Source organism: Ostrea edulis, chromosome 2 (assembly GCF_947568905.1).
Source record: "Ostrea edulis chromosome 2, xbOstEdul1.1, whole genome shotgun sequence".
Lineage (NCBI taxonomy): Eukaryota > Metazoa > Mollusca > Bivalvia > Ostreida > Ostreidae > Ostrea > Ostrea edulis.
This window is the reverse complement of record NC_079165.1, coordinates 5239724-5254950: the sequence shown is the minus strand read 5'-3', so window position 1 is coordinate 5254950 and position 15227 is coordinate 5239724. Positions and strand designations below refer to the sequence as shown.

Genomic DNA, 15227 nt, shown 5'->3' with positions numbered 1-15227 from the left:
GTGTGTACTGTAAATACAGCCATTTGGGGTAAAATATTTGGAGTTTTACTCAAATTATTTTGTAAATTTGTGGCGAAAAGGGGGATCTAAATCTGTCATTGCAATTTCTGTTATGACACGATACGTGCCTATATATAATCACTTACATTTCAAGGGGGCTAAAACGAATAAAAGAGGGAAGATACAGAGACGTCAAAAGCATTCTATTGGGGGTTAAACTTACCTTCCCCAGAAAGTACATTTGAGAATATACTCCCCCCCCCCCCCCCCCCGGATCACACAGGTCTATGAAAAATAATTTATATCAATCGAGCAATATTGAATAAAATTAATTAATTTTATTTATTTAATTACCCATTTTTCTGCATTTTAAACATATCAGTTGATATTTTAAAACAATTTCAGCCTCATATGCTGCAGTGTACAAATGATTTGCACACAGAATGAACACGTCCAGGTACTTTGGAGAAAGTTACCCCAAACATTGCGATCTGGTTTATTTTTGAAAGAATCGGTTGGTAGTGGTGGAATAATTTTAGCGCTGATAAAACAATGAGAGCGTTGATTTCCTAATTTAATTGATTTTTTTTTTGCAGAGGGGGGGGGGGGGGGTATGTTATGCAAGATCTTTGCACGTGTCTATCGTCGTAAAAACCCGAAACCCGAGCTTTGAGTTGATGAGATACCATCATCTCTTGAGAATCAGAAGTTCTGTTCTGGTTTCATACAAAATAATTATGTCAGTCGTTATTGGAGACATATGTAAACAAATGAATGTCTGCGTGATTTCCCAATTCAGTTTTTAACCCCCCACCCCCCCACCCCCCACCCCCGAAAAATCACAGCCGACTTGATCAAGAAATTCGTTTTTGTTTCCATTAACATTTTCTTACTCTCTCGTACAAATGATTTCAACTGTTTACGATTTTGAACAATACCCATACTAATATATCTCTTATAATATATGCGCAGCCTGAGTGTGTTACTACCCGGAAGTTGTCATATTCACACTAAATGTAAGGATACAAAGAGAGATAACTCAACGTTTTCGAAAGTGAGACCAGTACCGTGCGCAAGTATAGCGGGGTTTTTTCCTGCGGGTCTGAAATTTGGCTATTTCTGGCTCAAATGTATGCTAATAATTTTAGCAGAATAAATTTTGGCGGACAAAGAAGATATCTCCTTTGCAAATGCCGAAGTCACAGTTGGGTGCATATTTGGCGAGTGAAATTGTGGCTGAAAGCTATCTAACCGCTTATGTCTTTCTGTCATTGGAATTCTAAATCACAATTTTGGAAAAATAATTTTTGACAGCAAAATGGCAGCTTGTATTGCTTGAACAGATTTTATTTTATTGGCCATGTCTACTCGATATGTAATTTTACCAAGCACTAATATCCTATATATCGATACTAAAAATGATGATATGGTATATTATACGAAAACCATTTCACAGTGGCGTATTTAAGGGGGAACAGCACGTCCCCCCCTAAAATTTTAAAATTTAAGGTAAATCGTGGTATCTTGTTTAGAAAAATGTACTAGACGATAAAAGAATAATTTCTTTCACTCCCGGACAAATAAATGACAACATCTTTTGATTCCTTGAATTGCTTTATTGCGAGAACTTAAGTTTTTTTTCCAAAACCCTTAAAATTTGCATCATTTTATTAATTGCACCTTATTAAAAATGATAGAAAATAGTACAAATGACTAAATAGGGGACATGTTTCAAGCTCTATAAAATCTGTAAAATCCAGGAGCTTCTGGGGCTTATCCTGGACCCCCCACCAGGGTTTAGCCCTGGGTCCCACCGGGGGTATCAAGGTGGCCCCAGACTCCCTGCCTCATAAAGTGGCGTTCCGAGTAACCGCAATTCTTGGATCCGCCCCTGTTTCAAAGTATGTTCTTAACTTTCTTCCCATTTGCTCAACTCTTTAAAACTTCTTCCCACCTTTTCAACTCATATCTTCTTCCTATTTCAAACTCCTATTAGTATTGAGATATCAATTTGCTTAAATGAACATTTTAAGCGATACACAATGTGTTAGAAAAACAAGTCTGAATGTTTTAGAACGCATGAATTATCTAATATATGGATACGTGAAGTGATGTAGGTATGAATAGATTCTATACCCCCCCCCCCTCTCTCTGTGTGTGTGTATATATATATATATATATATATATATATATATATATATATATCACTCTCTCTCTGACTCTGCGACTCTCTCCCTCTCTCTCTCCCTCTCTTTCTCTCTTTCTCTCTCTCTCTCGCTCTCTCTCTCTCTCTCTCTTTCTTCTCTCTCTCCTCTCTCTCTCTCTCTCTCTCTCTCTCTCCTCTCTCTCTCTCTCTCTCTCTCTCTCTCTCTCTCTCTCTCTCTCTCTCCTCTCTCTCGCTCTCTCTCTCTCTCTCTCTCTCTCTCTCTCTCTCTCTCTCTCTCTCTCTCTCTCTTCTCTCTCTCTCTCTCTCTCTCTCTCGCTCTCTCTCTCTCTCCCTCTCTCTCTCTCGCTCTCTCTCTCTCTTCTCTCTCTCTTCTCTCTCTCTCGCTCTCTCTCGCGCTCTCTCTCTCGCTCTCTCTCTCTCTCTCTCTCTCTCTCTCTCTCTCCTTGTAACTTTGTAAATATAACACATATACAGTGTAATAATTTTTCCTTACGATTATGAATAATACTTACCCAAACTTCTAATTTTTCAACATACAAAATTAACAGAATTTCTTTTATCCCATTTGATGAGGTCCCATATATATCAGACACATAGCATCTTTTTCAAAGGAAGGAGGATGGGGGCAGCCAGAGAAGACGACTTAACACTTGTCAAAAATTCTTAACAAGGCAATCAACTACAACTAGATATAGCCAGTCATTCCAGGTAAAAGTGGGAAATTGACTATACCGGTATAAGATCAACAATTCTGAATATGAATTTCTTATTTCTCCCGAGATCAATTGTTTGAGTCAAACCCGCTCTTCGGCATTCAATCAACGACAAATGTGAAAGAACGTTACATGTACATAATGTGGGTACTTACCAAAACCTAAGTTCTCTCATCTCGAACTCCGCTAAGTATATACCTGGTGAATCGACTACCTGACGTAGTCTTTTGCTATAAGTATATACCTGGTGAATCGGCTACCTGACGTAGTCTTTTGTTATAAGTATATACCTGGTGAATCGGCTACCTGACGTAGTCTTTTGTTATAAGTATATACCTGGTGAATCGGCTACCTGACGTAGTCTTTTGTTATAAGTATATACCTGGTGCATCGGCTACCTGACGTAGTCTTTTGTTATAAGTATATGCCTGGTGAATCGGCTACCCGACGTAGTCTTTTGTTATAAGTATATACCTGGTGAATTGGCTACCTGTTGTAGTCTTTTGTTATAAGTATATACCTGGTGAATCGGCTACCTGACGTAGTCTTTTGTTATAAGTATATACCTGGTGAATCGGCTACCTGACGTTGTCTTTTGTTATAAATATATACCTGTGAATCGGCTGCCTGACGTAGTCTTTTGTTATAAGTATATACCTGTGAATCGGCTGCCTGACGTAGTCTTTTGTTATAAGTACGAATCAGGGTGGGATCACATCGTATCGTTTTTTATTTTACATATTCAAAAAAAGAATAACATAATAATATTAATAATGATAATTATGATAATAGTAATGACGGGGACTAATATACTGTGTATTGTGAAAGGTAACAATCCACGGTAGGATTTATGAAGTGAACATGTATTGGAGGAGGACGATCCCTCGGATATCTTTTTTTTAAATGTGAAATAATCTTTTCCGACGGCTGCCCCGCGCCCTCACCCCTTTGTGAAACAGTACCTGTAAATTGGTCTTGTCTCCCATCGATTTTTAGTGATGGAATTTTCATCACGGGCGCCGTGAATGGACAAACTCCCCAGTTATCAAGATTCCAAAATGTAAACTAAAATTTCCATGCAAAATAAAATTCTATAGATACCTGCTACATAGGATATTAAAAAAATGTAGGCGTATTATATAGTATCAGATCAACGTATCATTATTTTCTGTGTTATATAGTATCAGATCGGCGTATCATTATTTTCGGATGCAAGTTGTTTCGGCCTTTTTACAGTTCGGCCGTAGGTTCGTTCGGCCTCAAGTTTTTTCGGCGTATTGTCGTTTCGGCCTCAGATACCTAGTCGTTTCGGCCCAAGTTCGTAAGCGACAAAATACCGACAATGTGATGTTGTTTTTGTTAATATAGATATGTATCGAATTTATGCTATTGTTGTTTGTTGAATGGAAGCTGTTCGAGTGTAAGCTTTTGAGAGGTAGGCCTAGTGTTAGAAAAGATTATAAAATATATGCAAAATTGTTCAAATTTTCTTTTCCATGGTGCTATAAGCAAATTGTGATACCATGATAATTGAGAATAGTTTTTGAAATCATCAAGGCAAACTTTTTAACCTCGAAATATAATGATTTCTTAACTTTGTGCCGTAAAATTTCAATTTAGCATTTGACATGTGATTTCACCGCAAAACTTATAGATATTAAAAATCACTTTGAAATCATGTGAAGAATCTACAAACAATTATGTATTTTTTGTTAGTATATCTATAAAAATTAGCTGCAATTTAAGTGATACTAGTACTACACTAAGCTTATTCAAAAAGGCATTTTTCCAATGAAATATATTTAGTGAAAAAATAAACAATTATGACTCATGGCCAGGTACTGTATGCTGTAAACTGATATATTATTTGCGTAGTTAATGTATGTTAGGTTCAATTAGTAATTTTACGGGTGAATACAATAATGTTGATAATAAAATCTACAGTAGAGACCACGAGTATTCCCCAACACACGGTGTAAAATGGTCCGTGCACACGGCATGGCACGGTGTATGTGTATTTCGATCCCCCCCCCCCCCTAAAATTTTCAAATTTAAGGTAAATCGTGGTATCTTGTTTAGAAAAAATGTAATAAATTATTTTTAAAAAGCAATAATTTCTTTCTTTCCCGGAGAATTAAATGGCAAAATCTTTTGATTTCTTGAATTACTTTATTGGGAGAACTTAATTTTTCCCCAAAACCCTTAAAATTTGCGTCATTTTAACAATTTTACCTTATAAAAAATTATAGAAAATAGTACAAATGACTATAAATAGGAGACATATTTCAAGCCCTATAAAATCTGTAAAATCCAGGAGCTTTCGGGGGCTTCGCCCCCTGGGCCCCCACCAGAGCTTCGCCCTCGACTCACTGGGGGCCTCAAGGCGGCCCCAGACCCTCTGCCTCATAAAGTGCCCCCCCCCCCCCACGTAACCGCAATTCCTGGATCCACCCGTGGATATCGTATAATCAAAGTACTGAAAAGCGCTAAGCTGACTTCATGAATTCTGTCTGTAATATTAATAAGCGGGAACAACAGTGTAAAAAAAAAAAGTTCATGCGTTAGTCTTTATTTTCGCTCAACTAAATAATACATTTCCTGTAAGGAAATAACAAATATGGATTGGAAACAATGTCCTGAAACTTTTCAACATGTTCAAATATAAACTTTATATGATGTTGTAAAAAAAAAAAGAATGGTCACCATAATCATTTTGGTCCCACCCGGAACTAAAACCCTATCCTTGGATCATGAATTTACAATTTTGGTAAAGGACGCCTGCTCTTTTTTTAAATATCTATAATCAGAATTTAGTATCAATAGCATCACTACTGTGGTGGTCTAGAGGTAGAGTGTTCGCGCCCTATATGCGGACGGTCGGGGTTCGAATCCCGGCCACGACAGACCTCTTCGGTCATTAAAACAGGTAGTGACAATTCCATCGCCAAACCCTCGGCATCAGGTGTGAATGTCACGAGTCCTCGGAGATGGCCTTAAAAACGGATGTCCCGTGTCACAGTAGGTGTGGCACGCTAATGATAAACGATAAAATCCACACTGAAGTGTTGTAAAATCTTATTTACAAGTTTAGATGAATATTAATGACTCAAGTATCATGGAAAATTATTTAACCATACTAACCTGACACGGAAAACTAAAAACTTGATTGTAATACACGAGGTCTGCGGGAAGCTGAGTTCACACTTTTACGCATGGAAATGTGTTGTAAAACTGTTGTACATGTACAGTGTATCTCCAATTCTTCGGTTTTGTAAATTAGTTATTGACCACACAATTAGCTGTGCGTCAATTTTCAATTCAAGGACATAGGATACCCAACATTTGCTGTGGAATTTTGTACTACTATTTGTAATGGTTTAAAATATTCAATTCTCTCTCTCTCTCTCTCTCTCTCTCTCTCTCTCTCTCTCTCCCCTTTCTAGCCGACCAAACCTATTAAGTGAGGACGTCCTCACAATGTGTAGAAGATAATACACACATATATTATTCCAAAGGCAAAAAAGTACTATGTAAGGTATAGCTATAAAAGTTTATCTAATACTCTCTTTCGAATTATAAAAAAAAAATGAGAGAGAATATTGTGGTAGTGTGAGTGATATGTCATTCCTACTAGCTCTGGCTAGTGGGTTAACCCTTTAGCTCGATTGGTAGAGTGCTGGACTTTAGTGCCAGAGACCCGGGTTCGAATCCCATCCTCGTCGCCAAAATGTCACAGAAGACAATTTTATGCCACTGATGGGATTCGAACACCTGTGGGGCGAAGTACTGAAGACAATATCTCTCACCCGCCAGAGATAACCCAGGGCCCCACGTTGGGCGCCAAATGAAACAGAGACAAATTTTATGCCTCTGATGGGATTCGAACCCGGGTCTCTGGCACTAAAGTCCAGCACTCTACCACTAAAGTCCAGCACTCTACCAATCGAGCTAAAGTGTTAACCCACTAGCCAGAGCTAGTAGGAATGCCATATCACTCACACTACCACAATATTAGTAAGGACATATGTCCTCACACCACTTGTCCTCACTAAGCTAATATTTTGTATCTACATCTTTCACATGCTGTAGGTCACAATTATGAGGACGTAATTGTGAGAACATTTTTTTTTTTTTTTTTTTTTTTTTTTTTGGTTCTCATGGTGCAATTCTGTCCTCACAACTTTTGCTCATTGGTTGAAATTTGTCCTCACTTTACACCTTTTTGAAACTGCCTCTCTCTCTCTCTCTCTCTCTCTCTCTCTCTCTCTCTCTCTCTCTCTCTCGCGCGCGCGCGCGCGCGCGCGGCTCGCGATGTTTTAGATTCAGTAGTGCCTTCATTATTTTAATGCATCTAAATTAAAAATGATTCAATAAAATGTTAATGATCGATATCGTATATGAAACCATCGTCGCAAACCACGGGTTATTGTTTCATATTCTATTTCACAAACGTTTGTGAAATAGAATGAAACAATAAGCCGTGGTTTGCGATGATGATATGAAACAAATAAAATGCAAACTACCAAGTTAAGTTTTGTCTTAAAAAGAATCTTGAGAGAGAGAGAGAGAGAGAGAGAGAGAGAGAGAGAGAGAGAGAGAGAGAGAGAGAGATATGCCATTAAAATATTTGTGCCCTAAAAATAACTGCATCATATGGTACCGGTTTATAATTTAATCAGCATCATAATGTGCTATGTTCATAACAAATATATATTATATTTGTTTTAGCATTTTTGCTTTTAAAATACAAGCTTATGTAATCTGCAATTGGCATATCATTTTCTTTGATGGTGTGGACTTCCTTGTTTACACCATAGACATATATAACAGTTTACACAACAAAGAAATATCAATTTTGATATAGTAAGATGAGAAAAAAGACTTCATTTATTGGTATTACAAAGGTAATTAAAAGTAATTAAAAGTGAGGCCGAAACGACTAGGGCCGAAACGACATTAGGCCGAAACTACTAACGGCCGAAAAAACTTGGGGCCGAACTGAAAAAAGGCCGAAACGACCAGAAATCTTATTTTCTGTGTTATATAGTATCAGATCAGTGTATCATTATTTTCTGTGTTATATAGTATCAGATCAGTGTATCATTATTTTCTGTGTTATATAGTATCAGATCAGTGTATCATTATTTTCTGTTCTTATTTTTCCTGGTCACAGATTATAAAATGAATAATCAAATTCAAAGTCGAAAAAAAAAAAAAAAAAAAAACCCAACAACATTCAGTGAGAATTTTAAAGCTGCATTATTTTGTATAACGCTCTAGTCTCATAATCAAGTTTTTGCTTTGTTATTATTAAAATACCCTAGTTAAAGTATTCAACTCACGACTCAAACATGCATGTCTCTTGATTGGATGATCAAATTATCCCCTAATTATTTCACTGTATCTACTATCTAATAGTGATACTGACATATCCCAAGATTTACAAATGCATTTAATCAAAATACGTACCCCCTCCCTCCACACACACAACCAATCCCTAAAGCAAATACATATATATAGCCGTAAAATCTGTATTCATCTCATGAATCACATTAATATTTATTGGAGTTGTTCGTTATTAGTCTTGTTGAGTACTTTTTGGGTCCTTTTGTGTTCTCTTGGGTTCTTTTTGGGAAAATCGACATATCGATATATTCTCAACGTTTTAGTCTAACTAATTTATCTTTATTTGTGTGTGTGTGTTTTTTTTTTTTTTGGTTGTTTTTTATTTGTTATTCATCTATTCAGTTTTGTTTTACTTTGGAATTTAACACACCCTAAATTCCACCCCCTTTTAAAAAATAATACGAATAATTTCATGTTACTATCCGGAAATAAATTCCGAATATGCTTTACGTCTTACAATTTTGGGACACCTATCGGGAAAAATAACAATGGCCGGCCAAACTTCGTGTACAACAGACAGAACAGAAAGCAGTTGACGAAGATGGAAGATGACGACAGAAAACAGAAACTAAAGGCCGGAAAACAGAAGGTGCACTGAAATAATAGATAATTATTGATGTTGTATACTATGTTTCTGCGAGGAAATTCGAGAATTACAGGTTGTTGTTGACTTGCGCAGTGTATTGAGGTCCAGCGTGGCGAGAAAGCGCCCACATCACTTGTCCAACGAACAGCTGCCCCCTTAATATATTCTTCTTAACTTTTTGAATTTTTTAAAGGATATCTTAATGTATCAAAAAATGAAAAGAAATCTTTTGTTGCAATTAGTTTCCATCTGCAAGAAAATCTCATTTCTTTAATTTCTCCTGCCGGTACTTTGCTGTCGAAACAGGTTTTGACTTAAAACAAGTAAACAGACAGTAAAATAGGCCTACCACAATAACCCAGACGAAGGGGGTCACTGCAGGGACTGACATAAACAAACAGTAAAATAGGCCTATCACTATAACCAGACGAAGGGGGTCACTCCAGGGACTGATATTGCTGTCTTACAATTAGTACAAGATTCTGTTTTACAAAATAAAAAGAATGAATTAATTTGTTTAAAAATCTAAGCGTGATTCATCGAAGCTGGACATTTGAACTGACGCCTATTCCGGATCTCAGACCAGTGTCACAAGAAGTGATATGTTAAATTTTGTCAGAACCGATGTCGCTTAAATGTTTTGATTGAGACGTAGATTTTTATGATGGAGATAAGCAACTCCTTCACCACTTTGGAACGCTTCACCTATAGCGAGATCTTCTCGCTAAAATGCGATCATCCCTCTTTAGCGAGAAAGTAAACATGACTATAAACAGGTGTTTGGTGTCTTTCTTGAAAATAATGACAAATTATGTGCAATGCTGAATAAGTGCGACACACACTCAACGTAATAAAAATTGTCTATATAAAATTGACAAGACAGAAATTGTATATCAAAGATGCTGCATAAGAGGAAAGCAGTCTGAAATCCAATGCACACCGTGAGTGTTTTTGTTTCAATATTTCTCATTACCAGCTCGTTAGAATTATCGCGCTTTTATGACTCTTGTGCGTCATTGGTGAGAAAATGCACAAGTCTCGCGAGCAAGTGCGAGATTACTGGGACATAAACGAAATGTTCATAGCACACCTCCCCCTTAAGAGTTAAAATGCATGTTGTATTTTTAAATATAAATAAAATAACCCTGATCGAACTGCATTTTTCAAATATTTTAACATTATTTTATTAAAGATGTTACTTGTTTTTAAAACTCCACCACACCTATTTTAAAAATTCCAAACAACGATGTTCTCTGTCCTAAGTTCATCAATATTTTGTAATTTACAAAATTGCTTCGATGCAGTTTTGAAACCCATTAGCTGTGTTAATTAGTGTTATATACGTCTAACAAAAATGCAGTTTGGAATATATATATATAACTTGTTCTAAAATATGGGAATTAAGGGGGGGGGGTATGATTACAAAGTCCAATATGAACCTGTCCTAATTGTATGATAAAATAGAATGTCTTCATAGTCTGACAGAATAACTTTAATAACATATCAATCCCATGAATTACAAGAAAAGTTCTTGTGTAGGATGCGCATATAGGTTTTTCCCTTCACAGTTCTCCTTGCGATTGATGCTTTGTATCGGTCAGATTTGGCAAATTTAGTACCTTCTCTCCCTCACATAGTTAAATACGTTCGTCTGTGTACTTGTAAGAATAATCAATTCCTAAATTTGACTTTAGAATTTTAATCAGTGGTGTGGTTTGCAGTCGGTTATAATATGTATTCGATATCATAATTTATATTTCGTATGCTTAAGTAATGTGTTTACATTATGTTGTCCCGGTAGCACGACTTTACGCGCTTTTGAAGAGTTCCACTAATGGAAATGATAAGTATTAATATATTTGCGGAAGTATCAGACATTGTAGCACGTTTTCTTCGTTTCATGTGAAACACGAAGAGATGCATTACACGAGTGTTTTTCTCAGGATATATTTACTCTAGCTAGAGAGGGATAATCGCGTTTTTGTGAGGTGATCTCGCTATAGGGGAAGTGATCCAACTCTGTTTATTGGCTCAGCTAAGATTAGTAAGATATATTATTATGACTGTCCCACCTATAAATCACTATTACCTAGCTGTTGGTTTGATAAATTGATGCTGATTTAAGTTTATTTCACTTCTACCTTAAGTTTTGAAATGATTTTGATGATCAACAAATTAGAGTTGGGACGATGCATCCGCCTGGCAGAAAATGAAAGTAGAACAAAAGAAAATATGGCGGACTACATAACATTATTGAAACCGACTGGAAGCAAGTCAGGGGTATGGGAGAGGTTTGGCCAGTTTACGAAAGGGAAAACTGTCTAAGAAACATGGATAAGACAAAAGGTTTTGGAGCACTGTGGTAATTCTCTATCACAATGAGATATGCTTTCTTAACTTTACATGGTGTAAATCCCACAGTAAATAAAGTTGGTTATTTTTTAAGCCAATGCAAACTCTACCTTCTCAACACTGAAGAGTTCTGATAGTATGTTTCATGATCTTTTGTACTACGACTGTAGATGCAGAACTTGCTGAATGACAATTAATTTACACAAAGCGTTTAAGCATGAAAATCTAAAACAATAAAAATCAAACTGTGTAATTTTTAACCAGTCTATTTAGAAGGCGTCTGAATAGAAAGTACACATACCCATGGAAGTCAGTAAATAGCTAGAATATTGCTAATGTTCATGTTGTTTGTATGACAGACTCTGAAAATAAAGATTAATATTATTATTATTTTCCACAAAAAAAATTTAGAAATCTTGAACATAGTAATATCGAATATCAAGTTATCTCAAAGGTCGGAAGCCTGTTGAAATTTACACCTTTTGAGACTGCAGTTTGTCAGCTAGTCACTGAAGATACTAACTCCACGGTTTGTCAGCTGATTTCTATATCCATGGATACTTGTTTATTCCGCGGTGTGCCTGCTGATTTCTATATTCATGGATACTTGTTAACTCCGCGGTTTGTGTGGTGATTTCTATATCCCTGGACACTTGTTAACTCCGCGGTTTGTCTGGTGATTTCTATATCCATGGATACTTGTTAACTCCGCGGTTTGTGTGGTGATTTCTATATCCGTGGATACTTGTTAACTCCGCGGTTTGTCTGGTGATTTCTATATCCATGGATACTTGATAACTCCGCGGTTTGTGTGGTGATTTCTATATCCGTGGATACTTGTTAACTCCGCGGTTTGTGTGGTGATTTCTATATCCATGGATACTTGTTAACTCCGCGGTTTGTGTGGTGATTTCTATATCCATGGATACTTGTTAACTCCGCGGTTTGTCTGTTGATTTCTATATCCATGGATACTTGTTAATTCCGCGGTGTGTCTGCTGATTTCTATATTCATGGATACTTGTTAACTCCGCGGTTTGTCTGTTGATTTCTATATCCATGGATACTTGTTAATTCCGCGGTGTGTCTGCTGATTTCTATATTCATGGACACTTCTTAACTCCGCGGTTTGTGTGGTGATTTCTATATCCATGGATACTTGTTAACTCCGCGGTTTGTGTGGTGATTTCTATATCCATGGATACTTGTTAACTCCGCGGTTTGTGTGGTGATTTCTATATCCGTGGATACTTGTTAACTCCGCGGTTTGTGTGGTGATTTCTATATCCGTGGATACTTGTTAACTCTGTGGTTTGTCTGCTGATTTCTATATCCATGGATACTTGTTAACTACGCGGTTTGTGTGGTGATTTCTATATCCGTGGATACTTGTTAACTCCGCGGTTTGTCTGCTGATTTCTATATCCATGGATACTTGTTAACTACGCGGTTTGTGTGGTGATTTCTATATCCATGGATACTTGTTAACTCTGTGGTTTGTCTGCTAATTTCTATATCCATGGATACTTGTTAACTCCGCGGTTTGTCTGTTGATTTCTATATCCATGGATACTTGTTAACTCCGTGGTTTGTCTGCTGATTTCTATATCCATGGATACTTGTACGTGAGTGTCATGCATTGGTCTGAAAGTTAAAGCTTTTTTTCAGTTGGCAGAATTTCAGAAGAAAAGAAAGAAAAAGAAAAGCTTGCCACAAGAAGAAGATGAAAAAGAAAGTGTTTTCATGGAAACCAACCAGAGTGAGGCTTCGAATTCAAGTTCCGGGGATGTGTCCTTGTCAGATGTAGGTCATTCCAGATCAGCTCTAACTAATAATTTATCACACTTTGTTGATTACAATTACATATTAATGATATTAATCTTTGTTAATTATGTCTGAATGTGTGTGAATCATTTATCACACTTTGTTGATTACAATTATATATTAATGATATTAATCTTTGTTAATTATGTCTGAATGTGAGTGAATCATTTATCACACTTTGTTGATTACAATTACATATTAATGATATTAATCTTTGTTAATTATGTCTGAATGTGAGTGAATCATTTATCACACTTTGTTGATTACAATTACATATTAATGATATTAATCTTTGTTAATTATGTCTGAATGTGAGTGAAAAATTCTCCATGGGACGTAAAACACACGATTAGGCAGTAATTATCTTGTGTCTTTGTTAATTACAATTACATCATTAATCATGTTGTATCTTTATTAATTAAGACTCAATATAACTGATTTTTTCCCCCGATAACTATAATTGCATGGTAAGTAGCCTGTGTCTTTTTTAATTATAATGTACAATTACGTATCAATTATATTTTATTATTGTTAATTACAAGCATAAAGTATTTATAACCGTGTCTTTGTCAATTACAGGAATTATAATTGTATTATTGTTAATTACAATCATACAGTAAGAATAATTGTATCTTGTAAATTACGGTAATTGTAATTGTATCAATATTAATTACAATCATACATTAATTATAACTGTATCTTTATTAATTACAATTTTACAGTAATTATAAGTCTGTCCCTGCTAATTACAATTTTACTTTAAGTATAAATGTATTTTTGTTAATTACGGTAATCATAACTGTATCATTGTTAATTACAATCAAATATTAATTATAACTGTATCTTTGTTAATTACAATTTCACAGTAAGTATAATTGTATTTCGGTTGATTACGGTAATTATAATCACATCATTGTTAATTACATCATACAGTAAGTATACTTGCATTTTTGTTAATTACAGTAATTATATTACAGAGGACATTCATGTGGTGGTGATTTAGATGTAAACATGAAATCTAAAGTAAGAAAGACTGTTAAAATGCGATTAAAGCTTGCAAAATAAGAGACAAACAGGTGGATGGTAAATAAGTACTTATCAAAGTGCTAGTGGGCTGTACAAAGAGCCTGATGTATCACCTGTTGCCAGAACTTTTAAAGGGAAAGGAAACCGAGAATGGTTGTTTATATCATGTGATTATATTATCACGTGATTCCAAGCGTTGAGAGAGGTGTATGTGAAGCTCGCTTAACGGGCCCGCTGGTGAGAGAATGCTAAAGACTTAATATCCACCTAAGGCCACACAAATTTGTAAAACAGTTCTTCATATTTTGAAACAAAAAAGTGAGGCTAGAGGCGAAATCATATTACAAATGTTTTTGTTTAATTATTATTTTGGAAATAAAAAAGTATGAGGCGAGCGTATACAAGAAATAGAAATGTTTTTAATTGAATTAAGTGTGATTTTAAAAAAAGCTAAAAATCCTCAGATATGAACTGAATATTTTTCAACTTTGTTGATATGGTTTACACTAAATAAAAAGTATTTCAGGTTTCAAATACTTTATCTTCTTTACACCTAATACATGTACTTTGTAACATTAACTGATACTGTCTTTGTTGAGAACATCATTATAGTTTTATTTCTACAAACTTTTAATTTAGATTTATAGATCTAAATAATGTCACTATGACATGCATATTGCTAGGAATATGTCCGGTTTTGAAATCTCCTTTGCATCGCTGTTAGCATTTTCTTGAATTGTAATGGAGCATACATAATCAATTAGAATCACCAAACCTTTTGTGAATTTGTCGTAAACGGTTGATCCTGTTTAGTTAAGAACCAACTTTGGTGGTCCTTCGGGTGAGACCGCAAAAACTGAGACCCATGCCACAGCAGGTGTGATACGATAAAGATACCATCCTGTCCAATGACCATCAGTGATACAACAATCACATTGGACGAGATAAAAAGGTTATATGTTTGCAATACTTTGTTCGGAACAAGACAATAGATGGTGATCCTTGTACGTCAGTGATGAGGGGCATCGTTGTGCTAAATAAGGCTTTGATATTTTTTTTAATAAAGTATCTGCTTGCAAAATCATTTAACAAATTTCACATTTTCTCTTTCAATCTGCTGATATAGAAACTAGTGCATACGGTATCAATTTTA

The 15227-nt window shown here is 35.7% G+C and overlaps 1 long non-coding RNA gene across 1 annotated transcript; it reads left to right on the top strand.

The window, feature by feature from the left end:
* Positions 1–7491: 7491 nt before the first annotated feature.
* On the top strand, positions 7492–12959 carry LOC130052432 (uncharacterized). Its single transcript, XR_008800785.1, has 2 exons — positions 7492–8875; positions 12893–12959. It is a non-coding gene; the product is annotated as an uncharacterized LOC130052432 (long non-coding RNA).
* The last annotated feature ends 2268 nt before the right edge of the window (positions 12960–15227 follow it).